We start from the raw sequence: 27,565 nt of genomic DNA, 5'->3' as shown, positions 1-27,565 counted from the left end.
AAGCACAAATTGACTTCTCTGCCTGGCTACCGTACTTTCTCTCTTCTGAAATCCCCACAATCATTCTTGGCGACTTCAACATTCCTACTAATGCTAACACTCCTGCAACTTCCAAACTTCTCAGTCTAACCTCCTCTTTTGACCTGAAGCAATGGATACATGCTCCTACTCACTCTGAAGGCAATACCCTTGACCTTGTCTTTTCCCACCTATGCACTCCATGCAACCTCTCCATCGATCCTTACCCCCTCTCTGATCACCACCTTATTAATTTCACGCTCTCCCTCTCCTCCGTCTCCTCTCCCTCCAAATACCTAACAGTCACTCGTAGAAACCTTCAGCATATCAACCCTTCTCTTCTACACTCTGCAACTGACCACCTCTGACAAAATTGCACCCCTGTCCTGCACTGACCTAGCTACTTCTGTCTACAACACTTCACTTCTAGCATCACTGGACAGACTGGCCCCCCTCACCACATGCAGAATAAGACCCCGCCCCCTTCAACCCTGGCAAACTGATACTAGAAGTCTGAAAAAACACAACCGTGCTCTCGAGCGCCAGTGGCGCAAGACTAAGTCCCAGGAAGACTTCGTCCAGTATAAATCTGCCCTCCAAAAATACAATTCCAGCCTCCTCGCTGCCAAACAGACCTACTTCATCACCCTCATTAAAAACTTATCATCCCGTCCCCGTCAACTCTTCTCTACCTTCAACTCCCTCCTTCGTCCTCCATTGCCTCCACCCACTAACTCAATCAACGCCCAGGAGATTGCCAATCACTTCAAACAGAAGATTGATACAATTCGCAAGGAGATCTCTACTGTTCAGACATCCTCCACACCTCACACCTCATGCACACAGGTACAGTCACTACTTCCCTCGTTCAACCCCACCACTACAGAGGAGGTCGCTAAATTACTAACTAATGTCCATCTTACCACCTGCGCTCTAGATCCTGTTCCCTCACAAATGCTACGTTCACCCTCTTGCTCTATTCTACACTCTCTTACCCACATCTTCAATCTCTCCCTCTCTTCTGGCATCTTCCCTAACTCTTTGAAACATGCACTAGTCAGCCCCATACTTAAAAAGCCCTCACTGGACCCATCCAATCTTGACAACCTACGCCCCATCTCCTTGCTCCCCTTTTTATCCAAACTCCTTGAACGTCTAGTCTACAACCAACTGAGCATACACCTTGCTGACAATAACCTTCTTGATCCCCTTCAGTCTGGATTTCGTACACAACATTCCACTGAAACTGCTCTCCTAAAACTAACAAACGATATACTAACGGCCAAAACTAAAGGACACTATTCTGTGCTCCTACTCCTGGACCTCTCTGCCGCCTTCGACACGGTTGACCACCCACTCCTCCTCAAAAAACTCCACACCTTTGGTCTCTGTGACTTTACTCTTCGCTGGTTCTCTACCTACTTATCCAACCGCACCTTCAGCGTTACTTGCAACTCTACTTCCTCCTCTCCTCTACCATTCTCTGTTGGGGTCCCCCAAGGTTCTGTTCTTGGACCCCTCCTATTTTCAAGCTACACCTCCTCCCTGGGTCAGCTGATAGCCTCCCACGGCTTCCAATACCACCTCTACGCTGATGACACTCAAATCTATTTCTCTGCCCCTCAACTCACTCCTTCATTTTCCTCACGTATCACTAATTTACTATCAGATATATCACTTTGGATGTCACGTCACTTCCTCAAACTCAACCTATCCAAAACCGAACTTATCATTTTTCCTCCCCCACGTGCCTCTTCCCCTGATCTTTCTGTCAAAATTGATGGCACAACTATCAGCCCATCCCCACATGTCAAGGTCCTAGGAGTAGTCCTGGACTCTGAACTGTCCTTTAAGCCTCATGTTCAATCACTGTCCAAATCTTGCCGCCTCAACCTCCGCAACATCTCCAAAATACGCCCCTTTCTAACCAATGACGCCACAAAGCTCTTAATTCACTCCTTGGTCATCTCTCGCCTTGATTACTGCAATTCCCTTCTCATTGGCTTACCGCTGCATACTCTAACCCCCCTTCAATCCATCATGAATGCTGCAGCCAGACTTATCCACCTTACCAACCGCTCTGTCTCTGCTACTCCTCTATGTCAATCCCTCCACTGGCTTCCGCTCGCCCAACGAATTAAATTCAAAATACTAACTACGACCTACAAAGCCATCCACAATTCTGCCCCCTGCTACATCACTGACCTAGTCTCCAAATACCAACCTAATCGCTCTCTTCGTTCTTCTCAAGACCTCCTGCTCTCTAGCTCTCTCATCACCTCCTCCCATGCTCGTCTACAGGACTTTTCCAGAGCCTCTCCAAGCCTATGGAACTCCTTACCCCAAACTATCCGTCTATCTCCTTCTCTTAGCTTTTCGAGGATCCCTGAAAACCCTCCTCTTCAGAGAAGCCTATCCTACCCACACCTAACAACTGTATTTTAACTTTGCCCACCTGATCACCCCCCACATCTACTACCCTCTTTTCCACTTCACCCTCCCTTCTAGATTGTGAGCTCTAACGAGCAGGGCCCTCTGATCATTCCTGTATTAAATTGTATTGTAACTATAATGTCTTCCCTGATGTTGTAAAGCGCTGCGTAAACTGTTGGCGCTATATAAATCCTGTATAATAATAATAATAATAATAATAATAATAATAATAATAATAATAATAATAATTCATTTTAAAATAATGATATCCTCAGAAATATGACAATATGACATTTGCATTACCGACCTCAATCAGAAATTCTAGTTGCCACCATGATGGTGGGACATCATTCATGTAAACACTCCATTTTGAGTCAGTCAACCATGCAGATCAGGAAAGTCAGAGTAATACTAAAAGTCTTCATCTATATACAGTATTTGTTCCGTTTTAGTGACTCCATGTAGTTAAGACAGCGTTAGCACACCAGCAAGTCCATACTATGTGTGCTGCTAGCAGTGCAGTATGCAAAGTAGATCCCCTTTACAGAAACCAAATCCTGCAGTGACCACAATTACCCCAACACCGGCTGATCTGGGCTATGGCACTCAGCACAATCATTGCACTTTGCACAAGCTTTAAAAAAAAAAAAAAAAGGCAGCATTGCCAGCAGACTGCAAAGAGATTAGGGCGTTTCTGAAGCCTAGGTTTGGAAGAGAACAATCTATAAAATATGTTAAGTAGATATCAGGATTCTCCTTATTCCTCCAAACATGTCTATTCAAGCTTAGACCTACACAGTCCACATTCCTCCACTCCAGTGTCTCAAAAAACACCCTAGTCATAGCAAGAGGTTACTGCAAGGTTGTGCTACAGATAAATAACTGCATGGAGAATGTTTAGATGTCAAGTATAAATTCTCCACGAGCCCAACAATCGTTCTACAAAACATGCAAGTTTGATGTGCATACACGTTGAATGAGGGGGAAATGGGGGAGGAGGGGGTTCAGTCTTGACAGCATGGGCACTTTCACACTGGGGCGGGCGGTCGTTGGCAAAGTGCCACTACTTTTCGTGGTTTATCATCGTTTTAGCTGCGCTTTTCGGCCACTAGCGGGGCACTTTTAACCCCAGCTAGCGGCCAAAAAAGGGTTAAAAAAACAGCACCGTTTATCGATTTCAATGGGCAGGTGAGCTTTAAGAGCGGTATATACACCGCTCCCACAACGCTTTAAAGATGCTGTGTGCACAAAGGTGTGCACTCAGGCTTTCACACTGGAGTGGCACTTTGCAGGCACCATTTTTAGCACTATATTGCCTGCAAAGAGCATCAGTGTGAAAGTAGCCTACAAGTTATTCACCTTGGTTTGTTTAGCCAGGTGACATCTATGGAGGTGCATGGATGTATATACACGTACATGTTAACCAAACATCTGGATAAGTGGTCTGAAGGTGGATTTTGGTCAAGTGATAACTAGCTGGGAACAAAATGTATTTTATAATTATATTAAAATAAATTTATTTGCACAAGAGAGGAGAAAGCTACAAGAAGATCAGCAAAGCTTTACTCATCAGTCAGAATACTGTAGTAAAAGCGATACAAAAATGTAACCAAGATGGAACTGCAACCATCTCAGATGTCCATTGAAGTTATCACCTCGACAAGACCATCTTCTGATGAGAAGGGCTGAAGAAACTCACCATGCAAGTTTTCTGCAGTTAGCTAAAAAGTAGAACGTCAAACTGGGGTGATTGTTTCCCATGACACAATACGGCATACACTGCAGAGGAATGACATGAATCTCCTAAAGCCTGCCTAGAATTTTCCAGGGCCCATGCTAAAAGACTACTCATGCTAAAAGACTACTGGAACTCTGTACTCTGGAGTGAGGAGACCAAGATAAATGTTTTGTGGAACTGATGGCTTCAAAACTGTATGGCATTGCAAAGGTGAGGAGTACAAAGAAAAATAAATGGTGCCTACAGTGAAACATGAAGGTGGTAGTGTCCTGTGGTACTGCACGAGTGCTGCTGGTGCCGGGGAGTTGCATTTCTGAAGAACAGGGTGAGGGCGATTCAGTGGCAACGTAAAGTATGTATCCCAATCGAACACCTATGGGGAATCCTGAAGAGACAAGTAGAACATCTTGCCATCCAGACTCAAAGAGGTCGTTCTTAAAGAACGGAAAAAGATAGATGTTGCAATATGTCACCAACTTGTTCATTCCATGCCTAGATTTGGTGCTGTGGAGGTCATACAAAATACTAACTCTGTAGTCGTGTTGTGGATTTATTTTGCATCAACTAATCTGAGTAAAACCTGAAGCTATTGTAATGCAAGTTGTAGTATTATCCTTACTTTCATGTAACAAGCTAAACAAATGTTCTATAATACTCAGACTTGTCAATTTTGGAAATTGTTCTTGTGTTCATTGATTGAGGTATTGAATAAAATCTCTTTTCAATAGGGGTGTGTGTGTGTAATAAATAAAATATAATATATAATATTATATATATATATATATATATATATATATATATATATATATATATATACACACACATACACACATATACATATACATACACATACACACACACATATATATACACACACACACACACACACACACACACACTATATATATATCACACACACACACAAACACACAAACCCCAAGTCAAATTGAGGTACAGTACTAAAACTGCTTGGGTTAAAAAGAAGGCAAGTTAATCAATACATAGACTAATTGATTTGTGTCTTTTATATCTGTTGGTGTGTATGCAAAACATGTTCTAAAGTGTTTTATGAAGGGGGAAGGCTTTTGTAATTGTTATGTTTTATAACAAAGATTTGTTTATATCTATGATGACCACAATCACACATAATGCATCGCTTTACCGCCGACGCCCCCGCGCCTCAGTGTGAAAGTGCCCTAAAGATTGTTAAAGGCTGCATAGTCGAGCAGGAATGCTTACTATAAAGTTTTGTACAACATTTTTAAAATGGTTAAAGTGGAGTTCCACCCATTTTAAAAGTCAGCAGCTACAAAAAGTGTAGCTGCTGACTTTTAATAATCAGACACTCACCTGCTGGTCAAGTGATGGGGGGGCGCATAAAGCCCCACTGCTCTCCCCCTCCTCTCCGCGGCGCCGGTATTGTTACTGTGGGCACATGGCTGTGGCTTCATAGCCGGGTGCGCACTGTGCATGCGCAAGCCAAGTTGTGATTGGCCGAGCAAACTTCTGGGACCTGTGAAGTGTCCCAGAGGATTGGGGGGGGGGGTGATCTTTCTTCCGATGCCAGGGAGGAAGTGGGAGCTGGGTGCCTGTAAAAACAGGGTACCCACTCCTGCCCAAAAAAAAAGTGACATGTCAGCGAGTCACTATCCATCTCCATCTCGAGATAAAGATATCACTATCCATCTCGAGATAAAGATATCACTATCCATCTCGAGATAAAGATATCACTATCCATCTCGAGATAAAGATATCACTATCCATCTCGAGATAAAGATATCACTATCCATCTCGAGATAAAGATATCACTATCCATCTCGAGATAAAGATATCACTATCCATCTCGAGATAAAGATATCACTATCCATCTCGAGATAAAGATATCACTATCCATCTCGAGATAAAGATATCACTATCCATCTCGAGATAAAGATATCACTATCCATCTCGAGATAAAGATATCACTATCCATCTCGAGATAAAGATATCACTATCCATCTCGAGATAAAGATATCACTATCCATCTCGAGATAAAGATATCACTAAGAGTAATAAATTATATATATATATATATATATATATATATATATATATATATATATATATATATATATATATATATATATATATACACACATACATACCATATACACACACACACACATACATACATACATACACACACACACACACACACACACACACACACACACAGTCAGAGTCCTGAATATCACCAGAAGTTATTTGTGGGTTTTTTTCTTTGCATCCCGAACAATTTTCCTGGCAGTTTTGGCTGAAATTTTACTTGGGCTACCTGACCGTGCTTCGGTGTCAACAGAACCCCTCATATTGGATATTTATGGTTTTAAATAAGTGTTTAAGTAAACAGTAAACACAATTATACCTCTAACCCCCCAGATAGGCGAGGTGAAACATGTTAGAGGGCGTGGCCAGGGCAGTGCTGGCCAAGGCCACACACAGCCATATCCACATCTGAAGTACTGGGTCAGTTTGAGCAGCATCTTATCCCACATAAGCACAATGGCTTTTTGTTTTTTTGACAGTCTTCACTTCAGGATCTTTTGACCGACAGTGGAAGCACGCTAGGCATGAAGGAGAATTTTAGAAAAGCAAATTAAAAGTATTATTCACTCACTCACAAATTCTAAACCTGAACGTTCGATAAACTGTTGTAAACAATGTAAATATATAGGTTACTTGTGTAACCCGCTAAAAAAGTTGTAATTCTGTTAAGCCTTCTTGCCTTCACATTGGTTAGTGAAAGAACCCATCACTGAGATTGGCTGCGATTTGATGGCAGACCACACAAATTCGTCATTACTTGCATAAAAGAGCTCATTCTTTCTTCCTCAAGAAATCAGAAATTACACAAATGAACTTGAACATGCCTACTGTAAACAGCAAGGGGTTGTCCAATGTGGATTAAATACCTACAGGGTTAATGTAAAGACATTATTGACTTTGCCTATTCCTAGCTTGCACTTTCCCGCACGACCCCATTACTCAAGCTCACGATTAAAGTCCCAATAAATACCCAATACCTCTTCGTATAGCAAACCACCAAGCCACAGTAATGTCACGTGAGTGCAGGGAAACATTAATAGCAAGTTTAGACTTTCTGAGAAACAGGAATTTTGCAATGTTCTGGCAGCAAAACAGTGAAGGCAGGTAAAGGATGCTCATTGCTCCCTCAAGAATGTGAACCCGTTACATTGTCTTCCACTGGTAAAAGTTGACTTTATGATCAAGAGTGTGAAAAATTACTGATAATAATTTATGATGTGCAATATAAAGATGCACAATCTTTGCAGCAATATAAATTCCAAAGGCATAACCTTTGGCTCGAGAGAACATTCACTTGATGTTTATTTGTAGGCTACTAGAATGTTAGAACTCGGGAGCATTTATAGCTTGGGTGCAGGCAGTGTAGTATTATAGTGGATGATGCAGATTAGTACTCAGTTACAAATGTAGAAAAAAGGTTAATACCTTTAAAAATTAACTGTAGCAGAAATCACAGCAAGCTTTCAAAGGCATAGGGCTTCTTTTACTGGTTGATTGTACGACAAAATATCAATCTATGGAAGAAAGCCAAACAGACTGCATTTGATGCATCTCATGTAACCACTGATATACCATCAGAAAAGCACTTCAGGGCTTTGTGTAGTAATGAACTCATTGATTAAATAAATGTTTCATCAACAAGCCCTACAATTCCTTTTAGCTCTAACCATGTTTAGCCAATGTCCACGTTTAACCCTATATCCCATAATCCCCTCCTGCATTTTACTTATTCTTTATAACATTCCAGTCAGTGGAAGTTTTCTGATGTGCTGCAGTCCGTGTTGCATTGTTTGAGGTATTCAATTTGACCAAGTCCCAGACAGACATTGTTACAGTACAAAGCACTTTCAGTAGAAACAGAGCAAAGAAGTGAAGACACCTGGCTTACAGACCAGTAACTATAAGTAGAGCCCTCACTGGATTGTTGAGTGGTTTGGTTTGGAGGATCATCACGTTAGAATGTGGAGGTCTATATCCATAATTAGATAATGCATTTAGGAAGCCTCCCTTCCTACCCCCAGACTTATGATCAATAAGCATGCTACTTGAAAGCACCTCATGGTATAAATACTTATGCCTCGTACGGGTTTTCCATCGGGAAAACTGCCATGAGAGCTTTTAGCCAGGAATCCTGGCTGTGTATATGCTCCATCACAGTTTTCCCGACAGAAAAAAAAAAAAAGGAAGAAGGAGAACCAGCACTTTTTTCACCGCCGGGTTTTAAGGCGGCAGTTTTCCTATGGGGAAAAGACTGCAGTTGAGCATACACACGCCCGGGTTTCCCGACCAAAGCTCTCATGGCTGTCCGGAAACCCTGCCGTGTGTAGGGGGACAAAGTTACCAAGCAAGGTTCTTTATTTTCCCCTCAGGTTTCCCAGAGGTAAAAAGTCCGCTGGGAAACCCGTACGTGTGTACTAGGCATTAGAACTACCAAAAATAATTTTACCGGAATTTACTCTTGGCCCAAGTCTATGGAGGTTTCTGGGACCACGTTGAGGTCTTTCCCAAACCCAACTGTGAAAGGGCCCACACTGCTTTCAAGCAAGCCTGCCAAAATGTACTATATTCACCAACCAAGTTGAATGTTTTAACTACTTCTGTTGGGAATCAGGCATGCAACATGAAAATGCAGCATCCATCTGCGGAGTAGGATTTGTAGGTTCTTGCGCGTTTTTTTTTTTTAAAGAAAAAAGCAAGTTTCAATAGAAAGGAAAAAGGAAAAACAAACAGTCACATATACATACAGTCTAAGGACATGTGCAGCAAAAAAATAAATCGGAAAAACAAAAAAACACAAATACGGTATGCATGACATTCTGACCGGATATACATTCACAAGAATATAATGACTCAGGATGATACAAGCAAAAATAAAATTAAAAATACTCGGCAATACTCTGCTGCCTGATGACAGATAAATGGAGTAAGCATTAAACTTGACGGTATTCCTTGAATATATTGAGTGTCGAATAGCCAACATAGATTTTAATAAATCCAAAAAAGGGGGAGAAAAAAAAACAAACAAAAAAAAAAAAAAAATCGAACAGCTGTATCCCTAAAGGGTATACAAGTATCCTAACCACCAAACATAGTAGTAGGAGAAGATCAGCCACCATGACACCTCCCGCACGCCACTTCTAACATCAACCATATTACGTCTCTCACGCGTCTTTAAAGTGTATGTAAACCCCAATATTGGCCTGCACTTATTTTTTCCTATTTGGTATGGGAAGCGGACCACTGAAAGCATTTTGTTAAATCCGTTTGAGTAAATACATAAATAAAATAAAGCCTATTGATCCTACCAAAGATATAGAGCAAAAATACCCGAGATCTGATCTAAATTTTATTGCACTACTGTAAACCAGGTTACAAAGGTAACTCCACTTTTTTTTGGGGGGGGGGGGGGGGGGGGGGGGGGGGGGGGGGGGGGAGGGGGAGATCTAGCAAATAAAATAAAAAAATATATAGCATATTCAACTGCGAGACAAGTCATATTGTTGTAATTGAAACTTATTAAAAATTACCTTTCCTTTCCAATCTGCCGCTCTGTCATTTTCTGTAAAATGCAATAGGGTTATCTGGAGATGTTCTGTACATTGTGTACAGAACTCCCCCCGGAAAGAGTTTCCTGCTTGTGCGATTGGCTCATTGATTTTTCCATAAGTCTGTACTAAGATACAAGTCAGATTTCAGGCATCAGCTGCAACAGTTTGGCGAGATACTCCCAATAGGAAATCATGTCTAAAAAAGGTATGCAGTCCCAGCAGCTTTCCTCATTCCTGCAGGTGCAGCAGCTGGTCGATAATGAAACCACTCCCATTAGATTCACTTACCACATGGACACAAATACAGAGATTTCTTCAGAACAAAAAAAAAAAAGTAGGAATTTGCAACGTTTGTTAAAATCCTTGCAATGTACATAGATCAGAGTGGAATGTTTTTTTTCCCCCTCAACAAAAGTGGAGGAACTTTAACCACTTAAGGACCGCCGCACAACTATATACGTCGACAGAATACCACGGCTGGGCACATGGACGTATATATACACATCCTCTTTAAGAGCCCAGCCGTGGGTAGCGAGCGTGCCGGCGCGCAATTGTCAGTTAAAGCGACACAGTGCCGAATCGCAAAAAGGGGCAAGGTCCTTAACCTGCATAATGGTCCGGGTCTTAACCGGTTAATACTACCTCAATTAAGAAGCCTGGTTATCTGTTCAAATTGCCTAGAGGCACCTAAAGCTGGCTGAGCAGAACTCAAGTACATCATTCCTGCATTGAGAGGGCTCTTCCAATGTGAGGGGGAAAAAAAAAAAAAAAAAAAAACTTAACAGGTAAAACTCCTCCAGAATAGAAATGTCGATTTACCAATTTTAAAAAGCCACTCAATTGAGCAATCATTTGCACTTGCAATTCATGAATTTGTGACAGCATACCAGGTCGCTTCCATCCCTTAATTATGCTGAATCTTGGATTGCTATGGTAGCATTTGGTAGGTGGGGAGGGGGGGAGGCGGTGCCTGATGTGTCAGCAGGGAACCCTAGAAGAAGAGGATCATGACTGCAAAACCATTGCACAGAGAAGGTAAAAATACTATGTTTGTTTAAAGGAGCTGTAAATAAAATAAAAAAATAATTATGCTGAAATGACTGTTTACAGGATATAGAGACATAATAGTTAACAGATTCCTTTTAAAAACGATTAAAAATAGATAAAAATCAATCATATAATGTACCTGTAGTTTCTAGTTTCGTTTTTGCATGTTGTTTCCTGCCTCTCTGCTGTACAGAGCCACAGAGCAGTGATGTTTGGAAAAAGAAACTGATCCAAAGGGAAGGTGCTGTGGGGTTTTAGACAAACAGTAATCACACCTCCTTGAAGTTAGTGACCATAGAGAGAAAGCTCCCAGCACTGTGGTTATCAGGAAACAGACAACCAGGAAGTGTGGAGATCAGAGAAGAATTACAGCAACTTGAGAGCAAAAACGAACAATGAGGACATGAAAACAGCACTGCATTAAGGTAAAGGAAGCTATTAAGATAAAAAATAAAAAAAATCCTTTACAAACCCTTTAAAAATAAAAAAATAAAGCGGACAGGTGGTGACTTTTTTTACACATACAATAAAAATGGACTTGTCTGATATTGCCTAAAGTCTGGATTTCTCTGTTAAAGATGTTGCTAGCCAAGGAAGAAAAATATAGGATTTAGAGGGTTGGTTCACCTTTAATGCATTCTGCCAAGTGTATCCCTATATTTTACAGCTCTTCAGGGGTGAGATCTCACTGGACTGACTCTGGTCTGTGACTGAGTGATGGTTGGGGTGGGTAGGGAGAGTTCACTCCCGATGATTCTGGCTCAACTGAACAGAAGGGTGGCAGTGAGCCCTTCTGGGGAGCTTGGGGCTGCTACCTCTGGGTACAGCCTTGAAGGTCATTACCGCATACATTTGTATGGGTAGGTGAAAGGAGTTCCCGATATCCAATGTGAAGCATAGCGAGGTTGAATTTAGAGTTTTATAAATAGACTATAAATTCACCTTCACTCGGCCTCTCATCCTAGACTTTACAGCGTCCTCAGTACATTCTTCCGTTTTGTATATGAATGCTTAATTTTTAGGCCGATTATTCCTCCCCCTCTGCCCTGCAGATGGCAGGATGTACCAACCATTGGATGCACAACCCTGGACCTCAGCTTTGTTCCCAACCCACACATGTGCAGTCTGCTCTCTGGCAGCTCACCGTTCTGTGAGAGAAAAAATAAGTAGGCTGCACATGCGTGAATAAGGAACAAAGCATGGTAGTTTGAGTAGTCCAAGTTCAGGTTTGCTTCAAGGGCCTAGTCACACCCACACTGCAGTAACATATTTCCATGCATTTTCGCATGTAGTGCACTGCAATTTTTAAGTTGATCATTCAATTGACTTTAATCAGACCATGTAGAACAATACACAGAAAAATGCTGAAAGAGTAATCAGTGTTGCATTATGTCACAATCATTTAAGGTCTACCCACATATAGTATGGATAGGAGAAACTGGCATCAAGAGACTGAATGGTGTCACACCCAGGCAGGGAGCTACAATATCCGAGTGTTGTGAGGCATGTGATAAGACTTTCCTAAACTGCATTACACACAGAGGAAGAGGACATTAAAAATAGATCATGAAACAAAGGCAGTCCCCGTCAGCACTATGAACTAGACAGTTTGCCCATTAAACTTTAAGTGAATTAACAGACACTCAGCAGAAAAAACACTACATTACAAGTATTCACTTTAGGCCTACATGGGAAATTTCTTTCGGCACCAGTAAAACGCTTGCAGAGGTCCAGCCATTACACTTTTTTTTTGCACACTTTTTTCTTTAAGAAGAGGAAAGGGGTCCGTAGTCCAGCTAGTCTCAGTAAATGGGTCCAGTTTAGCAACTACAGAAGCCAGTTGTCCCGATATCACTTTTTTAGGACCGAGTACAAGTACCGATACTTTTTTCAAGTACTCGCCGATACCGAATACCGATACTTTTTTTAAAATGTGTCCCCATATGCAGCCATGTCCCCCCCACATATGCAGCCATGTCCCCCCACATATGCAGCCATGTCCCCCCCACATATGCAGCCATGTCCCCCCCACATATGCAGCCATGTCCCCCCCACATATGCAGCCATGTCCCCCCCACATATGCAGCCATGTCCCCCCATACCTAGATGCCGCCGCCTAGTTAATCAGCGTGCGGGGAACATTACAGCTTTCATTTGAATAGCTGTCTGTTCCCCGCCGCGTATAGACACTCCCCCTTGCTCGGGATTGGATGGGTGATCTGCACTTTGATAGACAGATCACCCGTCCAATCCCAAGCAAGGGGGAGTGTCTATACGTGGCGGGGAACAGACAGCTATTCAAATGAAAGCTGTAATGTTCCCCGCACGCTGATTAACTAGGCGGCGGCGTTGCGGTATGCGGCGGCATTGCGGTATCGGATCTGGCATCGGGGGCATTTGCGGGAGTACAAGTACTCCCGCAAATGCTCAGTATCGGTCCCGATACCGATCCTGGTATCGGCATCACCCCAATTACAAAGTACCTAGTATACAGTACATAACATGCATGTATGTCATGCGATCATCGCCCTCCAACTGGTCTCTTAAAAGAGAAGCCAAAGCTAGTTTGGCTGTACTTCTGTAGATCACAGGACTGCACTTAGTTCTGCACTTCTGTGACCAGTTTTCAGCAGACAGCAGGCTGAAGCCAGCCATCAGCTAATGTCACAGAGCCAATCCAGGAAAGATCACGACCATATGTTCAGGATCGGCCCACATGCCTGGAACAGCACCCAGCCGAGAGCCTGAGGGGGCTGCTCCCGCCCCCTCCATAGCCCAGCGCTCCAGTGAGACAGTTACCAGCTCTCTGCTCATAGAGATGCGAGAACTGAGCGATCATACTTCTCTTTTAAGCTGAACTCCAAGAAACTAACAAAATTACAGCTGAAAATCCAATAGAAGTACCATTTTACCTGCCAAATGCTTGATATGAGTATCTATCTTTTTATTGCAATATTTAACCACTTCAATACCAGGCACTTGTGCCCCTTCCTGCCCAGAACAATTTTTAGCTTTCAGCGCTGTCACACTTTGAATGACAATTGCGCAGTCATGCAACACTGTACCCAAACTACATTTTTATCATTTTCTTCCAACAAATAGTACTTTCTTTTGGTGGTATGTGATCACCTCTGCTGTTTTTTCCTTTTTTGCTAAACAAACTAAAAGACCAAAATTTTTTTTTTTTTTGTCTGTCATAAAATTTTTGTTTTCCCATTCATTGACAGGCACCGATGAGGTGGTACTAATAAAGTGGCACTGACATGCAGCATTGATGGGCACCAATAGGCAGTACTGACAGGCGGCACCGATGGCGAGCAGAGATTAGCAGATTTTATGTGGGCACTGGTTGGCAGGCGATTGGTACATTGGAGGGGGCTGTGTGCTGATAATCAATGTGCTGATTATCAGCACAGACCCCCCCCCCCACTCTGACAGGGAGAGCTGCCGATCTGCTCTCCCTGTCAGTGTAAACCGAGAAATGCTGCTTACCGGCACTTCCTGGTTCACACCGATTGGTCACAGCTGATCACGTGGTAAGAAGAATCTGACAGAGGCTTCTCATCACAATCGGAGATGCAAGGCGTCAGACTGGCATGTTATCCTGCTGGACGTCCATAGACATCCAGTCAGGATAACAGAACCACTTCCCGGACGTCAATTTGCTATTGACCAGGCGGGAAGTGGTTAAGTACGAGGTACAAAATAGAGCCTATTTGGGCATAACGAGGCTCGAACATTAAAAAAAACACAAACACACACAAATTAGAAGCAACCAAAAAAAAAAGAAACTTAGTACGCTCGAACCATCTATGCAAGTGGAAACAAACAAGTCTCTTAACAAATCTTCAGAGCCTGGTTCACTATGAAGATGAATACTCTCAGAACCGAGTTACCCCAAAAACGTATCTGGTTAGTCAGTGTAACATGAGATCAAAGTCTTGTTAACTGAGAAACAGTGAAATACTATATAGGATATATTCTAGTCATCTAGCGAGTCTACATTTGTAGGCAGGGATTCCACCCATATGTCCCACATTTTGTGAATTTTTTTAGCACAACCTCAGAGTTAATTAACCCTTTCCAAAGTCTAACGGATTGCGCAGCACTAACAAAAATAAATGCAAATTTTTTTTGCAGGTTTAAAAATGTGCATTCTTTTTTTTCTTTTGGAGCCTGTAAAGCATTGCACCAGTGATCAGCAGATCACTGGTGTCATTCAGGTCTCCTTCAGATCTGTCAGTATATCAGTGTACCTGTACTTCAGGTACAGATTACACTGCCTGTACCTGGGGGGACCTAAGGCTGCAAAATAAATGTATTTTATAAGGCGGTACTTAACCTATTGTGACAACCACTGAGCAACCAACAGGGTCGGGTTCCAGACAAGGCCAGGCCTCGGGGCGGCAGTGGGTGCAGGGGCAGCACTGAGGCTGAGAGGACACTTTCATTTCGAGAGTTCCCCCCTGTCATGTCACGGATGGTGAGAGGAGAGAAAAACAGAGGAAGAGGAGGTGAGATGGTTCTCAATGTAATTTTCGGCAGCAGCAACCCCGACATTGAAGGACCAGGCATTGGGGCGGCAAAGGGAGTAAATCCGGGCCTGGCAACCAACAACCTATCCCCACCACCACACACACACACACAGACTAGCCGACTTAAAAAAAATTGTGTGGATTAAATTTTGCCTGCAAGAGTGTTTCAGTTGTAAGGACAACATGGTCACTAGATGCTCTTGTGTATCCTCTTAAAGATGCTTTATCAGCTTGCCCCAAAAATGCATGAGCATTTCTGTAGTAAAATCACTGGATGGCAATAGTTTTTGAAGCACTGCAAATAAATGCAAAAAATCCTGATGACCGAGTCGAAATGTGTTGAGGTTTTTCAAGTTGCCACCTTTTTATTGTTGGAACATACAATATATGATGCAGATAAACATTTATGTATTTGGTTGTTATTCATGTATGATAAGTGAGGTACCATTTGTCATTTTAGTTGGGATCCAGCATCAAGTTTATAATTTGACAAGCATGAAGTTCTGAGTGAAGCCAGAATTCCTGATCACCTTGTTCCTGGTCAGCGGATCAAGTTACTGGAGTAATAGAAACCACAAGGACAGCCAAAGAACTAAAATATTCACAATGACGTCAGAAATGGCCACCAGGCAACTAGCATTTCAGCCGCAGAAAGGTCCACAGTAGTAGACTCCATGGTTTTCTCACCAAGCGTTTGCTTTTATTGTACCATGAGTAACCTGTACAAACCTGAATCATATTGCTTGGAAGTGAAAGGGGTCAGAGTCCTCTAGGTGTTAACATTCTATTGCAAATTATTATGCCTACACCTACCTTCCCCACCCAACCATATACGTCAACAGCAGATGTAGTATTAATATTGATCAGCAACCTCCATTTTCATTCAGTATTTTTTTTTTTTACAGTCACAGCAAACTGCTTATAAAACTGAAGAACAAAAAACGGAATATATGCATACACATACATACCATACACCCCCCCCCCACACACACACACACACACACACACACACACACACACACTTGCTTTTAAACATTACATTTTTATAATAAATGGACTTTCCTAAAAGAAAAAAAGCCGCATTCAATCAAACATTTTCCATCCTGTTCCTTCAAAAATCTTCTGAACACCGTGGTTGAAAACAAACGACGACAATTTGATGCCACCGACAACTGCAAAATTTAGAGAATGTTCTTAAAATGAGAAATTTTCTAATGAAATGCAGGTGTACGGCCAGCTTTAGGAAGTCATGGGCATCACTTAAGCCAACTGGAATTTACAGGACTAAAACCCGTCACCCAATTGTCTGAAGGCACAAGCAATCCCATTGGCCGCCTAGCAGAAGGCAAGAAGAGACGCACAGAGGACACAGGAGCCGCTGCCTGACCCGCCCCAAAAGTCCCACCTCCCAGATGGGGCAAATGCCGGGCAGACAGCGAGGGGGTGACAGTTGGCTGCATTTGAAGTTTGTTTGTGTTTAGAATTTGTTAGTTTACGTCCCCCCAAAAAGTTTGTGCACTAACTGCCACTGAGCGGGAGCCAATATCTCGAGATTGGGCTCAGGTAAGTATGTGAGGGGGAGCTGCACACAGTGAATGTAGTACACTTATTTTTAAACAAACAAGATCGAACAGCAGATTTTTTCAGTCAGTCAACCATCTACGAAGTCCAAATACATCCATAATATTCCAGACATTTAAATGACTGTTCAAGCATAAAATGCAAAATATGCAATATAAACCTAAGTGTGCAGCTTTGTGGCTGCTTTTCATGCACTTTGCATTGCAGACAGGGTGTGACCAGTTACCTATGTGTGTCTCAGTGGTGGGAATCAGCAAAAGGCAAAAAAAAAAAAAAAAACGCAACAGCTGACCAATGACTCCTCTACACTCCGGCATGCACAGTACAAACATTGGTTTGAAAAGCCACGATAACAATGACCCTCAACTGTGCACGGAAAACCGTGCCCCCGCTGCCCTCCAATTCATGCGATAGCAGGGAACAACCAGTTTATTCTAGAAAAGCAGAGGATTCAGTTCAACTTCAGAGCTGTGTGTGGAGGATTATCTGCAGTGATTGGGTCTTGATGACAGATGCCAATAATCTTCTGTAGTCTAGACGGGTTAGTGCGCGGCACTTAATACAGCCAAACTAGCTAATACACATTTCCTCAACAGCCTTTTTAATATTCTGAAACTTAAAAAACGCAAACAGAGAACATGTTACAGAAAGACATTTGGGAGTTTTTTAGACCTCACTAGGCACTTGCTTGCTAGGTCAGTGACTTGGGTAGGAAGCGAGGATCAGTAAGACAGCACGAAACATCCTATTTAAAACTTATTTCTACTTTTGCAATCAAATTTGACAAAACCCCAATGCGTTTGGAGTGTGTTCCCAGTCACATTTCGAACATCGTCAATGTTTCTCAGTAGGCGTCGTGGATGACAAGAATTTTTTATTTATTTTTTTAACAATGTCACAGTGATTCTGTCCCAAGTCTGTCATCATTAAGCCTAAAGTTCCATCTGTGTGTCCGGAATGTGCACAAAAGCGCGCACTTTCCCCAACACAGAGAAACACACAAAACTTTAGCAAACATGCAGGCCTGCCATTAAAAGATAATCTTTTGAGCATGTTACAGCCGCATCTGGGGTGAAACATGTTCCAGCAGTCCCCTTCACCCCCTGATCCCCCACAAAATCAGGCAGGGGCTCTGCTCCCCCACAGCCACTGTCACATTTGCGAGGGGCTCTGCCCAAACGTCTGTCATTGATTCACAGCAATCTTTGAATGAAGAAACTACCAGTCCCATCTGCTACTTACAGCAGACGTGTTATAGTTCTCAGTGGCCCATGAGTACACCAGCTAGCGTGCTCATAGGCCATTCACGCTTCCTCCAGCTTTCAAACTGAAAGCCCATACCGAGGTATAGAAAGCTGAAGGGAGTGTGTGCAGGAGCCTCACATTGCACCTGCAATCCATTGATCGTGGCTGCCATACTTTGCAGGTTCCTGTAAAAATAAAAATTCACACACAGACACACACACACGTGAAAAAGTATTTGCCCCCTCTCTGACTGATTTTTTTTTGCATATTTGTCATGCTTAACCTTTTGCCGACCGCGCTATAAACAAAAGACGTCTACAGCGCGGTCGAGCCTCCCAGAATTCTCCTCTCACGCAATCATCCGTCTAGAAGACCCGGCGCATCACGGATCGCGGTAAATTGCCGCTGATAGCGGCCGTTTACCACGTGATCGCTCCGTCAAATGACGGAGCGATCACTTGTAAACAAACCGGCGTCATGTGATGACGCCGGTTCCTCCCTCTCCTCTCAGTACCGATCGGTACAGTGTGAGAGGAGAGGGGGAGAGCGGGTGGCAGCAGCAGCACTGTGGGCTGTATCTGTGACAAATGCAGTCACAGATCCAGCCATCCATCCATCCCTGCACAATACCCCGCACAATACTCCAATACCTTGCCAATACTCCAATACTCACCGCTACGATCGAAGCCAGGATAATTTTTATTTTATTTCAGGCTTCCCAGCCTAGAGGTGAGATGTGGGGTCTTACTGACCCCATATCTCACTGTAAAGAGGACCTGTCATGCTATATTCATATTACAAGGGATGTTTACATTCCTTATAATAGGAATAAAAGTGATCAAAAAAATTTTTGGGGAAAAAAGTGTCAAACTAAAATAAAGTAAAATGAACAATAAAATATATATATATATATTTTTTAAAGCGCCCCTGTCCCTGTGTGCCCGCACACAGAAGCGAACGCACACGTAGTCCTGCCCACATATGAAACCGGTGTTCAAGCTACACATGTGAGGTATCGCTGCGAATGTTAGAGCGAGAGCAATCTTGGCCATAGACGTCCTCCGTAACTAAAAACATGTAACTAATAAAAATAATTAAAACGTCACCTATGGGATTTTTAGTAGCAAAGTTTGGCACCATTCCACGAGCGTGTGCAATTTTGAAGGGTGACATATTGGGTATCTATTTACTCAGCGTAACTTCATCTTTCATATTATGCAAAAACATTGGGCCAACGTTACTGTTTTGTGTTTTTTTAAGCCCAAAAAATTTTTTGTTTTTTTTAAAACCCGCGTTTAAAAAAAATTGCTGCGAAAATACCGTGCAAGATAAAAAGTTGTAATGGCTGCCATTGTATTCTCTAGGGTCTTTGCTAAATAAGCATATATAAATGTTTTGGGGTTCTATGCAATTTTCTAGCAAATAAATTATGATTTTTACATGTAGGAGAGGAATGTCAGAATTGGCCTGGGTGCTCCAGAACGCTTAATGGTGCTCCATGCATGTTGGGCCTCTGTATGTGGCCACGCTACGTAAAAGTCTCACACATGTGCTATCGCCATACTCAGGAGGAATAGCAGAATGTGTTTTGGGGTGTAATTTGTCGTATGCATATGCTGTGTGTGAGAAATATATGACAGAAACGAGAAAACAAAAATTTTTACAGAATTTTCAGCCTTTTTTTCTTTTATAGCGCAAAAAATATAAAACCCAGAGGTGATCAAATACGACCAAAAGAAAGCTCTATTTGTGTGAAAAAAAAGGACAGAAATTTCATATGGGTACAATGTTGTATGACTGAGTAATTGTCATTCAAATTGTGAGAGCACCGAAAGCTGAAAATTGGTCTGGTTAGGAAGGGGGTTTAAGTGCCCAGTGGTCAAGAGGTTTAATGACTTTGGTGACTAGAGGTACTCTGTTTTATTTTGTTTTCTCTGTGTATTGGAGGAGATTTTCTCTTCGTATTTATTTTTTTGCTTTAACATTTTACCTTCTGCTAAAACATTTGTGTATCGGTACTGCTTAAACCTTGAAGAAGGGACACACGACCGAAAGCTCGTCCATGAAAAATGATATGTTAGTGCAAATCTGTTCTTTTTTTTAGGATTGTGGAACGATGTGTGGCTTTTTGTGCTCTGTTAGCTCTCAGACGGCTTCTATTTATGTGATTTGATTCAACAGGTCTGGCAGTAATCAGGCCTGGGTGTGGCAATACAATTTAGACGCTGCTTTTCAAAAATTGTGGTTAATCAGTTCATTCATGATTCAGCATGAGAGAGGGCAAGTACTTTTTCACAACAGCCAGGCAGTTTTGAACAACTTTTTTTCCCTCTTAATAAATGAAATAATTTAAAAACTGCATCTTTGATTTATTTGGGTCATCTTTGTGCAATATTAAAAAAAAATGGTGATCTGAATCATTTAAGTGTGAGAAATATGAAAAAAAAAAAAAATCAGGAAGGGGAAAATACATACTGCTGCTGCTGAGAAAGTATGTATGTATGTATGCATGCATGCATGCATGCATGCATGCATGTACCCAAGTCCTCATTCCATCCAGTGCTGTGCCAATTTGCATCCCTTCTCTTTTCCAGGTGTTGCTGGCTTTGCTGAGGCAGCCAGAGCCGTTGGCTGCTGTCAAAGCCAGTGACAAGGAGGGACTAATCCTGCTGTCGATAGAGGCAGACAATGGGCTCCTGGAGCAAGCCCACACGAGTGCCCCCATAGAAATTTGGGCACTCTCCAGAGAGGAGCCGGGAGCACCTGAGAAGAGGAGGTTTGGGAACACGGTGCAATTCCAAGGTGAACTTGGCCTTTTATTGTTAATGGCACCCCATCTGCAAAAGCATGCATAAAAACTGCATTTGGAAAAAGTCAGGGGCGTCTTTTCCTCATTTCTCCAATGAAATGAATAGGCTGCCCTACACAGAGATCAAGGGAACACGCGCAAGATGCACACCAAAGAACATTATAGTGTGAATCAAGAAATCCAGCCTATATGCTGTTAACCCTTTGTTAGGACAGGGTTTAAATCTAGTTTATTACAATTGACAATGATCTGCCTGCACAGTACAGTACAGACAGTGTTATTAGGCACAAACCCAGACCCCCCCGCCAAAAAAAAAAGCGGTACTTACTAAAAAAAAAAAAAAAAAAATTCTGGAAGGTCCAGAATAGAACATTTATAAAAAGTCATACATTTTTTTTTTTTTTTTACGCTGGCCATACATTATATAATTTTCCTTTAACGATTTACCAAAACCATATAATAGGAGGTCAAACCTAAAGACTTTCAATTTGTATGCAATCAGGCAGGCACTTGCACTACATGGTTGAAGGTAAACCTAAAAGAAATTGAAGTACACTGTATAATGTCTATCCAACTGACTCAGTGCGACAGCAGACTCAGTGTGTTGGATCTTTGCAGAGAGATCACAGCTTCCCCACGAACAGCATGGGTCCCCCTCTGCAGCTGCTGGCAGGGGTCAGGCGTTTCTACTCAGGTTGTATATGCTTTAGAAAGAAAAAAAAAAAAAAAAAAGACACCGACTGTTTTCCACCTGGAATATACCGATTTAGCCAATTTAAAAAGAAAGGTTCAGTTAGGCTTTAACCACTTCTATGGCACAAATTATAGCATTCCTCTCCTACATGCAAAAATCATAATTTTTTTGCTAGAAAAATTACCCCCAGACCATCCCCTCGGTTTTCTTTATGACTCATCTTCGGCGCATTCTTTCTTTGGTGAGCGTATTGCTTGGGTGAGCTGATCGAAGCGCGGGGGGGGGGGGGTATGAAAAAGTGTATAGAATAGCGCAGTCTTTAGGCTTTGTCATACTAGAAATGGACTGAGAAGAAAAACATACAACAAATGAAGCAAACACCATCCTTTTGCCAGGGAAAAAAAATTGTTTTGCGAATTTTCAGAGGTCTGCAAGAGTCAAAACACAGTAGACTTCACATCTGTGCAAATGATGACCCAAACACACAAGACATTCTTGTTTTAGACACAACAAACACACATTTCACCAATAACATTGCTGTTCACTCAACTCCCATATGTGTACTGTGGTTGAGCCCCACCCCTCCATCGCCATAGTGAATCACTACACGAGGATAATTCATTTAGAAAACATGATAGAACAGTGAAATCTCAAATAAAAGACAGGCTATAACAAGCAGGTCTATCGTGCCACTAAGAACTTATAACACAACAAAGCCAGGCTTGCTTCAACATTCACTCAAGCTCAAGAGAAATGACTTTCATTCTACTGTAAAAACGATTCCTCTAAGAGGGTTATCAAGCCTGTACTCAACCTATAAAAAACTCTTAAAGGGGAGTTCCAGCCATTTTTATGTTTATTAAAAGTCAGCAGCAACAAAAAGTGTAGCTGCTGGCTTTTAATAAACAGGCACTTACCTGCTCCAGCAACGCGCTGGCCGGGGCTCCGCTCCTCTCCCCCCCTCCCCGGCCGGCGTCTTCATCTTCAGTGTGGGCACCCGGCCGTGACAGCTTTCGGCTTCACGGCCGGGCACCCACTGCGCATGCGCGAGCGGCACTGCGCATGCGCGAGCGGCGCAGCCCGGCGCCGCACCGTGTAATTGGCCAGGAGATCGCCTAGGATCTGTGACGTGTCCTAGGCGATCGCCTACAGCAGCCACTTCCTGAAGGCGATTAAGCTTAGTCGCCTACAGGAACGAGGAAGTGGGACAGGAAGTCCCACTCGTGCTGAAGCCCCCACTCCCCCCCCAAAAAAATTACATGCCAAATGTGGCATGTAAGGGGGAGAGGAGTGGGTTAAGAGGAAGTTCCAAATTTGGGTGGAACTCCTCTTTAAAGAATGAAAACCATAAAAAAAGGTATGTCTTTAGATGTCTTGATTGTGCCTGTAGGGGGGCCCTGAAATGCAACTACAGGACTTCATAAAAAAATAAAATGTCTGTGGTCATTGCTAAGTTATTTTTTGAAGGTGCACGCTAAACAATTGCCCTTCCCAAAATGTAATAGGCCTGGGCTAGGTCAATATCTTTTTTTCCTTCACCACCAAAAAGGTAAAAAGGGAAGGAGAACCCCAAGGCATGTACCTTCAAAAAGATGGTAGCAATGGTATTTTCTTTCTGGTTCTTTTCAAAATTCAGGCTTAGGCATGTCAATCTTCATATGCACAAGAAACCAGTCAAACGGGCCAGAGGATTTCTATGTGCAATATGTACCCATGCTCACTATTTTAGGCAATCAGTCTGCGATTCAGGGAGGAAGACTTGAGGCGACTACCAGAGCATAGCTTTCATTTAACAGTCTGTTCCTACACACTAATGTCATTAGTGTAAAAAGTAGAATAGTTATAACAATTCTTCTGAGAAATCCTCACTTCCTGTTCTTCTGTCTGTAACTCCACACAGTAATGCAAGGCTTTCTCCTTGCAGAAAAAAAAAAAACACCTTGCACTCTCTGGCCCCCATTTTACTTCCCTGACCCCTAAATCTCTGTGGGCGCAATGCCACATCAGTCTATGCCTTATCGTCTCATTGGATAGATTGATAGCAGCGCAGCCATTGGCTCCCACTGCGGTCAATCAAAGCCAGTGACGAGGCCGCCTATGACAAAATAGATAGGATTCATATACAATATTTCTTTATAGGCAGTCTGTACAAAAAAAAAAAAAAAAAATTGAATAAGCACAAGGCAGTTTTACCAATAGAGTATCTTCTGAAATGTCTTGACAGAAGTTTGAATTAACTTTTTTTTTTTTTTAATAGATACATACACCACTATTCTTAATGAATAAATCAAAGAACAGTTTTTACAAAAAAAAAAAAAAAAAAACACTTTAAATTATAACCTGGCCTTATCTTGTGCATAGCAATCTTACAAAATAGAGAGCCGACCATACAAGCACAAATTTGTAGGCACACCCACATACGGGTGTGAGAAGATGACACATCATTGCATAAGCAAACCTGTCTGTCACGAATTACAGCCGCACCTTACCTAAAGAACAATATAGGTGCTAAATCTACTTAGAATCTTTTTAGCAGAATATTTCTAGGTAACCATACGTCAAAGAAAAAAAAAAAAGCCACCCACAAAGTGCCACAGCTTTTAGCTTGAAACATCTGGAAAGAAAGGTCTCAAATGTAACAAGAGATGCTTAGGATTCAAGGATTGCTTATGTTAACTGGGCTGTCTGGAGGCGATAATGAATGCCCCCGGTTTTCACGGATATTCTGCGTTAGGACAATTTGACTGGGTGAAAAAAAAAAAAAATCTCTAAAAATGGGGTTTGATCTTTTTATCCTTGTTCAAAAGAAGGGCAGTTATACTATCAGCCTTTCTTTGGATGAGATCTGCCCATCTATGTCTACCTTGCATCTGCGCCCGAACCCCAAGGAGGTCCTTTGCCTCTTTCCAGACAAGAAAGGACAGCACAATGAAAGCACCCACTTGGGGTATACAATAGATGTTTCCACAATACAGACCATCGCAAAAACACAAAAAAAGGAAGGGATGGGAGTCCACTGTTATTCTTTGAGATTGTGACATCTTTAAAGGGAGTGTCCCATTTTATTCAACTGTGGAACCAAGCCTTTACAGAAATACCTTTTTTGAGACAGCATTTTAGCCCAAAATAGATCTGTTATTTTTTCAGGGTAAGGCTAGAAATTTTTCTTGACTTGGAAAAAAGTCACTGCTCTTTGTACACCAAAATGTATGCAGTCACAGGCTTTCAAATCCAACTTGTGCAAATTATTTTCTTGCCGTCGGTTTCCTCTAACATTTATCAGACTATAAAATAAAAATATACCAGGGTGGATAATCAATAAGAAAAATTTATGATAAGTGATAAATTGATCGATTTTTTTTTTTTAATGAAATGCTTTTGGAGGAAAACACACACACACACACACACACACACACACACACACACACACACACACACACACACACACACACACACACACACACACACACACACACACACACACACACACACACACACACACACACACACACACACACACACACACACACACACACACACACACACACACACATTTATATTTTTGGTAAACTCATTTAAAAGCCAAGATAACATGCACTGCATTCACACAATTTCACAGTAACTAGGAGATAAAACAAAGTTTAGGAATATTCCTTTAGCCCATTGTTTTGCAAATCTATGTACACTACAAACTGTATGATTGAATCAGTTCCAATATCACTGTTTTACTAACCTGAGAGCTTATTCTATATAGGAAACCTTACATTTTGTTTGTAAATATTAAAGATATCAACTACCAGCAAGAATGAGTCCTTACATTTAAAGAGCACCTGTCATTTCAGATGCCTCATGGCAGCGCCTGTTAGCGGGCATCCACTCACCGGCTGCCGCCACGTCCCTCACCACCAGTCTTCCTATTAGGGTGACTGCCGGTGAGTCAACAGCGGGTCAGAGGAGGAACTGCTCCGGGACAGAAATGACAGTTGCCCTTTAACCACTTAAGGACCGCCTCCTGCACATATACATCGGCAGAATGGCACGGCTGGGCACAAGCACGTCCTCTAAGTGCCCAGCCGTGGGTCGCAGACGCGCGCCCCGGTCCAAAACTCTGACCTGATCGCCGCTGGAGTCCCGCGATCGGTCCCCGGAGCTGAACGGGGAGAGCTGTGTGTAAACACAGCTTCCCCATTCTTCACTGTGGCGCCATCATTGATCGTGTGTTCCCTTTTATAGGGAAACACAATCAATGACGTCACACCTACAGCCACACCCCCCTACAGTTAGCAACACAAATGAGGTCACACTTAACCCCTTCAGCGCCCCCTTGTGGTTAACTCCCAAACTGCAATTGTAATTTTCACAGTAAACAATGCATTTTTAGCTGTGAAAATGACAATGGTCCCAAAAATGTGTCAAAATTGTCCGCCATAATGTCGCAGGCACAAAAAAAGATTGCTGATCGCCACCATTAGTAGTAAAACTATCCTTTATTTTGTAAACACTAAATTTTGCGCAAACCAAAATCGATAAATGTTATAGCGATTTTTTTTACCAAAAATAGGTAGAATACGTATCGACCTAAAAACTGAGGATTTTTTTTTTAAATTATTATATATATATATATATTTAGCTGCCTAAAGGTCCGGGTCTTCAGTGGTTAAAAAAAAAATGATAAAAAAAAAAAAAAAATTGGGTTGACTTATTTAAGCCTTTTTAAATAGACTTCATTTAAATCAAATCCACCCTGAAAAATACAAAAAAGGAAAAGTTGGAAACATTTTTAGCAACATATTTCAATAAAACCTTAAAAAGGGGTTGTAAAAGGTAAAAGTTTCCACCTTAATGCATTCTATGCATTAAGGTGAAAAAACATCTGCGGATTGGCAGCCCCCCTTTAATAACCTGACCCCTCGAAAGTCCTGCGCCGTGAACGTGCTTGCTTCTTGGCTCATTTATTGGTTGATTGAAAGCAGCGCAGCCATTGGCTGGCCCTGCTGTTAATCACATCCAATGACGCAGCGCGCCGGGGGCCAAGTGATAGTGAGCGGCTACGGCCGCATCACTGGAGCGAGCCCGCAAGAACTCATCACCATGCGAGCTCGCATTAAGGTGATGAGTTCTTGCGAGGGGGAGTTCTTGCAAAACGAGCTGCACAAGTATAACTTTATTTTTATTTTTTTTAAATAACAAAGTTTCTCTTTACATACCCTTTAAAACAAAATCCTAAAAAAAGGCTAAGAGCTGTAATCTTAACAGCAGGTACGTTAAGCTCCTGCCTCGTACCCAGGCAACCACCCCCCCCCCCCCCCCCCCCAATCACACCCAAGTGATTTGAAGCACAATTGCCGAAAGGAAAAAAACGCCAAGAATTCCGCAATGGACTTGTTTGCACTTAAACATTGTGTCACCTGTATGACCACCAGAAAACATTTATGTCTGTCATTACTACAGACATAAATATCATGGCTGGTCCCATCGTTACGCGCTATTGCCGTCTTAATTGGAGGGCAGTGTAAAGCTTACTGTTTGTTTTTGCTCTTCACACCCTTATAAGGTGAACAATTCATCAGGGTTTGGCCCAAAGTATACTTCTCTATGACTTTACAGTATAGGTTAATGATTCATGTAAGCCACAATCATCTCCTACCAATTCATCAAACTGCACTGTCACATGGGCGATCCTAGCAACGGCACTATACACAGAAGCAGCCAGAGATATGGACAATAGCCGCTGTGTAAATAGTCAGCCCAATACGCTTATCAAAGCAAAATGTCTGAACAATGATGAGATCACCATGCTCATAATCGACATCTCCGAACACAGGGATGGAT

General features: G+C 42.2%; 1 protein-coding gene across 2 annotated transcripts in view; it reads right to left on the bottom strand.

Annotated features, from left to right (window-relative positions):
* Positions 1–27,565, bottom strand: part of PLS3 (plastin 3) — a 139,530-nt gene that overhangs the window by 84,877 nt on the left and 27,088 nt on the right. Inside the window, exon 1 of one of the 2 annotated variants that reach the window (XM_040323671.1) lies at positions 2,759–2,853. The exons of the other annotated variant lie outside the window; for it this stretch is intronic. The gene's annotated coding sequence lies outside the window, so the exon portion shown is untranslated. Of the gene's footprint in view, positions 1–2,758; positions 2,854–27,565 lie in introns of those variants that run through there. 2 annotated transcript variants of the gene reach the window in all.

The sequence above is a fragment of the Rana temporaria genome, chromosome 9 (genome assembly GCF_905171775.1).
Source record: "Rana temporaria chromosome 9, aRanTem1.1, whole genome shotgun sequence".
Lineage (NCBI taxonomy): Eukaryota > Metazoa > Chordata > Amphibia > Anura > Ranidae > Rana > Rana temporaria.
The sequence above is the reverse complement of the archived record's forward strand: the minus strand, read 5'-3'. Positions and strand labels throughout refer to the sequence as shown.